General features: G+C 35.9%; 1 pseudogene; it reads right to left on the bottom strand.

Moving 5' to 3' along the window:
* Positions 1 to 3,127: 3,127 nt before the first annotated feature.
* On the bottom strand, positions 3,128 to 3,991 carry LOC150090376 (KRAB domain-containing protein 2 pseudogene; annotated as a pseudogene).
* Positions 3,992 to 6,621: the final 2,630 nt, after the last annotated feature.

The raw sequence follows: 6,621 nt of genomic DNA, 5'->3' as shown, positions 1-6,621 counted from the left end.
TAAATTATCAGGAGACACAGCTGCCTGTGGTAGATATAGGATTGTAAGTAATCAAGTCCCAAAGGACATTAGGGAAGCAAAGACAGATTATGAGAAATCTTTGGCAAACAGTGCAAAGAAAAACAGTGAAGACTTCTTTACTTATGTAAACTCTAGATGGAAGGGGATAAATCAGATTGGTCCACTTGACATTGACAGTTTGATTGTAGATGAAACTGCTCAGGTAGCTGACAATCTGAATGAGTATTTTGCATCTATATTCACACATGAGGAGGTCTGTAGGGAAGTGGAAGCCAGAAGTTTATCAAACTCTGGCAGGGAGTTAAATTATTTTGTAATAACTGAGAGCAAAGTGGAGGAGAAATTGTTGAAACGAAACATAAGAAAGGTACCTGGGGTGAATGGGATGTATCCAGTTATATTAAAGGAAGTAGTAAATGAAGTAGTAAATGAAGTAAGTAATAAACCCTTAGCCATAATAATGAAAGCCTTTTTTGGACTCAGGGGAGGTCCTCATGGACTGGAGATGTGCAGATGTATCTTCACTTTACAAAGGGGGATCAGATGGTGACACGGGTAATTACAGACCTGTTAGTCTAATTTCTGTTCCAGGGAAAATAATGGAACTGGTTAAGGAAGCAATACAGGACCATCTAGACAAGACTGCAGTTATAGTTCAGACACAGCATGGGGTTGTTAAGGGGAAGTATTGTCTGAAAAATTTGATTGTATTCTATGGTGTGGTCATAAAGAAACTGGATGCAAAGAATAATTTTGATATCATATACTTGGATTTTAGGAAAGCTTTTGATACTATGGCACATTGAAGACTACTGTACAAATTAGAGTGGTATGGGATTAATGGCAAGTTGCCATTAATGTTATTAATGGAGTCCCCCAAGGTTCGGTGTTAGGTCCATTGTTGTTTTCAGTATTTATCAATGATATTGATGAAGGTATATCAGGGTTAATGTCTAAGTTTGCAGACGATATGAAGGTTGGCAGGGTTGTTAATGACAGTAATGATAGTACGCTACTGCAACAGAATCTAAAAAAGTTGAGCAGGTGGGCTGAGAGGTGGCAACTGAAGTTTATTATTGAGAAATGTAAAGTACTGCATATCGGTAGCAGTAATCCCAGAGTAAAGTATCAACTGTGTGGTACTACACTCATGATGGTAGAGAATGAATAGGACCTGGGGATAATTGTGTAGTCAGATATGAAGTTTTTTGAGCAGTGCAGATGGTCTGCAAGAGTAGCTCATGTTGTCTTGTCAATGATATACAAGAATTTTTCTAGTCGGGATATTGGCGTGACTGTCCCCTTGTATAAGGCAGTGGTCAGGCCACACCTTGAGCACTGTATACAGGTCTGGAGGCCTCATTTTAGAAAAGATGTAGAGCTGCTGGAACGAGTACATTTGTTAGAGAAGGGCAACAAGATTGGGAAGTGAAACAAAGGGTTAGTGTTACCAAGAAAGGCTTAAGTTCTGCAAATTGCAGCTTCTGGAGACTAGGCACCTGCGAGATGATCTAATTGAGGTGTATAATGCCTTGAATGGATTGAGCAAGCTCATTGCTAATGGGATTCATCCTCTTGCTCAGATTACTCACCTGAGGGGACAAATTCAAATTGAGGAAAGACAATTGTAGAATAGATGTGCGGAAATTTGCCTTTAGCCAGTGAGTGGTTGATAGTTGGAACAAATTTGTATCTGTTGTAGTGGATGTCAGAAACTTAAATAAGTTCAAGGCAGAACTAGACAAACAAATGGAGTGAATTGATGGGTGAAATGCAAAGTTTTTTTGTTTTTTTTTTGGCTGATGCTATATAAGTTTGCTTTCTTGCATCATATGTCTCTACTAATACTAATTCTAACAGTAATATTATCTATAATATCCGGGCACAAGCAACAACTCCATGCACTTGGTACCCATCACAGGGTGGAAATAATTCCATAAAAAAAAGGAGAAAAAATTAATAATAACAATATCTTACACTAAAGATGGGGTAGAATATCATAAAGTTATGTTACGGGCAATATGATAAATTGGAAAGTATACATAATTACCAGCTATTATGTATAATTCCCAATAATATTGGAGAATATGCTTAATTTATCAAACATACCAGATATTATGAATAATCTCCAATGCTTACTGGTAATATTGATTAATTGAAATTATATGCCAGAATACAAAAAAAAAATCAAAGTTTAATGTTATTTATTATTACAAGATAAACTATGATAACAATTTGAATTGCACAGTTTGTTACTATTTCTACAACTACATTTATTACTGTTGCATTTTCCTTTACAATTACATTTTTTGTAACCTTGACCACCAAATATGGAAAACTTCTTAACACACTCCCACAAAGATAATTCTGAGCCTGGAACTTCCACGACACTTATAAATTCTTCATGGCATATAGAAAACTCATTTCTGGTATAAACGTTGGCCAATTTCCCTTTCTTCATACCCAATTTATATAGTCCACTATTGTCAATATCCATAATAACTGCCAAACAATTTCTTGGGTCACTTCTGGCTCTGTCAACATCAGGAATTCTTATACGTACCGTATCACCTACTTTTCCAGTAGGAAACTTTTTGTTAGACACGTTTATCATTTTTTTAGCTTGTATTTTAAGATTTTCTTTTACTATTTTACGTTTTCTATATATTTGTGCTTTCCTATTCACAAGAATATTATCCAAGTCCTTGTTATTCTCTTTAATATTCTCCTCAACGTTCTCCATATTCTCTTCAACGTTCTCCATATTCTGCTCAACATTCTCCATATTCTCCTTAACTTTCTCCATCTCCATATTCTCTTCAACGTTCTCCATTATATTGTCATTGTCAATTTCAATACTCTTTATGCTAGTGTCTCCTGCAATCTCTCCAGAATCATAAATATTTGATTCCTTCTCTATCATATGATCATTTTTAAATTGCTTCATTATGTTTTCTAGTTCTTCCTCTTCTTTTAAATTAACAATAACTTCTTTGGGAAGTCATGAGGTTTTGAGGCCAATTTTAATGGGAGAACCAAACATAGCTTCATAGGGACTGCATTTAATTCCTTGGTGATATGCTCTATTTTTCATTAATTGAACAAATCATAATCCTTCACTCCAGTTGCGTGTTTCATTAGTTTCTAGCCACATACTCAGTATATTCTCTATGTCTTGGTTTGCACGTTCGACAGAACCTTGACTCTGGCTGTGCCGAGGTTTACCGTGTACGATGTTGAGTTCTTCCCAAGAAGAACGTAATTCTTCGACAACTTTATTCGCAAATTCGCGACCATTATCGCTTTGAAGGATAGAAGGAGCTCCAAAAATAGTAAATATATCCAATAAAACATAAGCAACTTCTTCAGCACGTTTGCTTTTTAAGGGACGCAATTGTACAAATTTTGTTAGGTGGTCTTGATATGCAAGAATAAATTTGTATCCCTTGTCTTGACTTTGCATGTCAATCAGGTCTACCTGACACCTACTATTCATTTCGTTAAACACCATTGGCTTAACCACTAAGCCTTTTTTAGGAACTTTACTTTTCTTCTGACAAGGCTCACATAAGTTTAAATATACCATTACAGACTCAGCGGTTATATTTTTATACTTTTTTTGAATTTCGTTCATCATCCGATTTCTTCCCCAATGGCCAATAGCTATATGAATATTATGTATCGTATCAAAAATTTCCTCAGTGCAGACATAATATTTTATGCTTTGGTTATTTTCTTGAACAGGGTAAATCAATTTATTACAATCACCTACTTTAATTATATCATAGCGCTTGAGCCTTTGGTAATCTGCTGGAGTTTTCCCTGTGGTTTTCAATTTTAGTGCAAAAATGTCATTTATCAGCTGTGTATATTTTTCTTTTGTTATGAAACCTTTGTTACTGTATTTTGTTTCTGTTACTTTCGTTAAATTTACAGTAAAACTTTCTTTCATTCTTTCAATGGTATCCATAACTGTTAAACTTTGGCAAACTACAAAAATTTTCATTACATGTTCATTTCTAATTGTTTTTCAAAGAAAACTTACCTATGGACATAAACTAAATACGTTTAACTTTATCTATAAGTATAACGTTGCATTAAACGGTAAGAATGCAGACTCAATGGTCGTTCTAGTTCAACCCAACAACGCTGCACTAACTAAATGCTGATGTGTTGTTGTGTGTTGCACTAAATGGTAGAAATGTAGACACACTGGTCGTTCTCGTTCAGCCCAACAGTGCTGCACTAACTAAATGGCGGTATATTATAGGTTTTAGAAGTGGCTAGTCGGCTCGACAGTGCGCAGAAGCACTTCCCTTCATTTCATTCATATGATTTCTCTGTCCTATTTATCAAATACACCAGCGAGCGCTGGAGAATATGTAAAATGACTGGTATATTTAATAAATTGCTATATATTTATTAAATTCTCCAATATTATTGGCGATTATACATATTAACTGGTAATTATTCATAATCACCGGATTAATCAAATTTACCATAACATATATACAATAGACAGAAGTATAAGCCCTATATTATTTGCTCTTTTAAATATAGTCTATATCTGTATTTTTATACATTGAATTTTAATAATAACTATTATTGTCTCTTTAAATAATCTTCATTAACTGTTTTGTCATAATATTTCAAAATTTAATAACTTCCAGAATTTCAAAATTTTCAAAATTAATTTTCAAAATTTAATTTTAATTTCCTTATATTTTTTAAGATGCATACTATACAGGTTGATTCACTACCAGTGTGACAAACTGCTGGAACCACATTGAGCAGTGCAACGACTGAGGAACATGTGCTTCTTCAATAAGTTTGGGCAGGACTTGCTGTAGAAAGATCAATTATGCCCTACCGTCCAGACGAGGGGGCAGAAGGTACGGTCCAATGAGGTGGTCTCCAACAACGCCGGCCCAAACATTGACAGAGAAACGGAATTGAGTTTCACGTGTTCACGTACCATGGGAGGTTCTCCAAAGCCCACAAATGGACGTTATGTTGATTGAAGGTTCCCTCTCTTGTGAAACTTGCCTCATCTGTGAACAATACGGATGCAGCAAATGCGCTGTCTGCCGCACTCTGTTGAAGGAACCAAGTAGCAAAAGTCCTCCGGAGTGGATAATCCGCAGGCTCCAATGATTGGATGCATTGCAGATGGTATGAACTCATTTGGTTTGTTGACAGTATCCTCCATACAGTGGATTGGGAAATACCCAATCGTTGGCCTATCGCTCGAGTACTCGTACTCGGATTGCCTTCAGCAAGACGTAGGACATTCTCCTCATTGTCTGGCGTCCTCATCGTTCGCTCTCGATTCATAGTACCTCTCGTGAAACAACCAGTCTCATGTAACCTTCTGTGCACACATGCGAAAATCATATGATGAGGAGCACGCCTGTGCGGGAAACGTTCCTGGTATAAGCGCAGAGCGGCACGCCCATTACAGTCCACAGCTCCATACGCGAGGTGCATGTCGGCCAGTTCAACGTTTGAATACTCGTTCATCCTACTGCCTCGGGAACTGGTTCGCAAATGCTGACTTCCAGTGGGATCACTGTTCATGCAACCTCCCATTCAACGTCCTCTACCGCATGACGAAGGCATTTCGGACCCTGCAATGCTATGTGATTCTGATTCGTCTTTGTGCCCCCTACACCTCCTGCAAGTTTGTCGCACTGGTAGTGAATCACCCTGTATAAACATTCTTTATGAATGGATTTTTATGATGTCTAATGCTGCATTACTATTATTTTCTTTTTACATTAGTGGTCTGGACTTCTAGCGGCTGTATACTTCTTACTGAATACAAACAAACCTGTTCTTTTGAAAGGTAAAACAGGTGTGGGAAAGTCAACTTTCCTTCAGGTTTGCTTTTTTGTGCTATTAACAGAAATTTGTAGTACTCCTACACTTGTAATATTACTTCTCTTTTTTTTCTATGAGTTAATACTTTTAGTTTTATACTTGATGAACAGTATATCTACTTATTTTTAAATAATGGATATTAGGATCTGATTCTGAAGTGCTTAAAAACAGATCTTATTAGAATCAGATCTTATTAATATAAATTGCATGTTAGCAGCTGGTCATTATTAGTTTATGCTTGATCTAAACCCACAATTTTGTTCTAGTATTAAGCACAGCACTGGTGTAGAGTAGTAGTTTTGCTCCTAAAGAGCTATGGCTATGTGATCTTTTTGGATTTTTTTTTTCTTGGAGGGTATAGTTAATAGCAGGAGAATAGTTTGTCTTGTAAGCTATTCCAGGATTTTTATCCCATAAACATGCAGCCTAGTCATAAATTCATTTATGGACATGATATGAATCAATCTATATGGTGAATAAATAAAGTCTTGCCTTATATGTCACTAGATGTTCGTGATTCATTTAATAAGAATACAAATGCATATTACTGGTCAGTTGGGTATAATAGAAAACGACATTATTTCTGCACTTCCCCTTCCTTATTTCTGCTTACTGGGTGATTTATTGAAATATTTTTTACATAATTTTTAGTAGATTAGCAATCAGTTTACTGTTTATGGTAACAGAAGAAAGTTTTCAATGAACAATTTCTATATAATA

Source organism: Mastigoproctus giganteus, chromosome 2 (genome assembly GCF_048544385.1).
Source record: "Mastigoproctus giganteus isolate SK-2022 chromosome 2, ASM4854438v1, whole genome shotgun sequence".
Taxonomy (NCBI): Eukaryota; Metazoa; Arthropoda; class Arachnida; order Uropygi; family Thelyphonidae; genus Mastigoproctus; species Mastigoproctus giganteus.
This window is presented reverse-complemented; position numbering and strand designations above follow the sequence as displayed.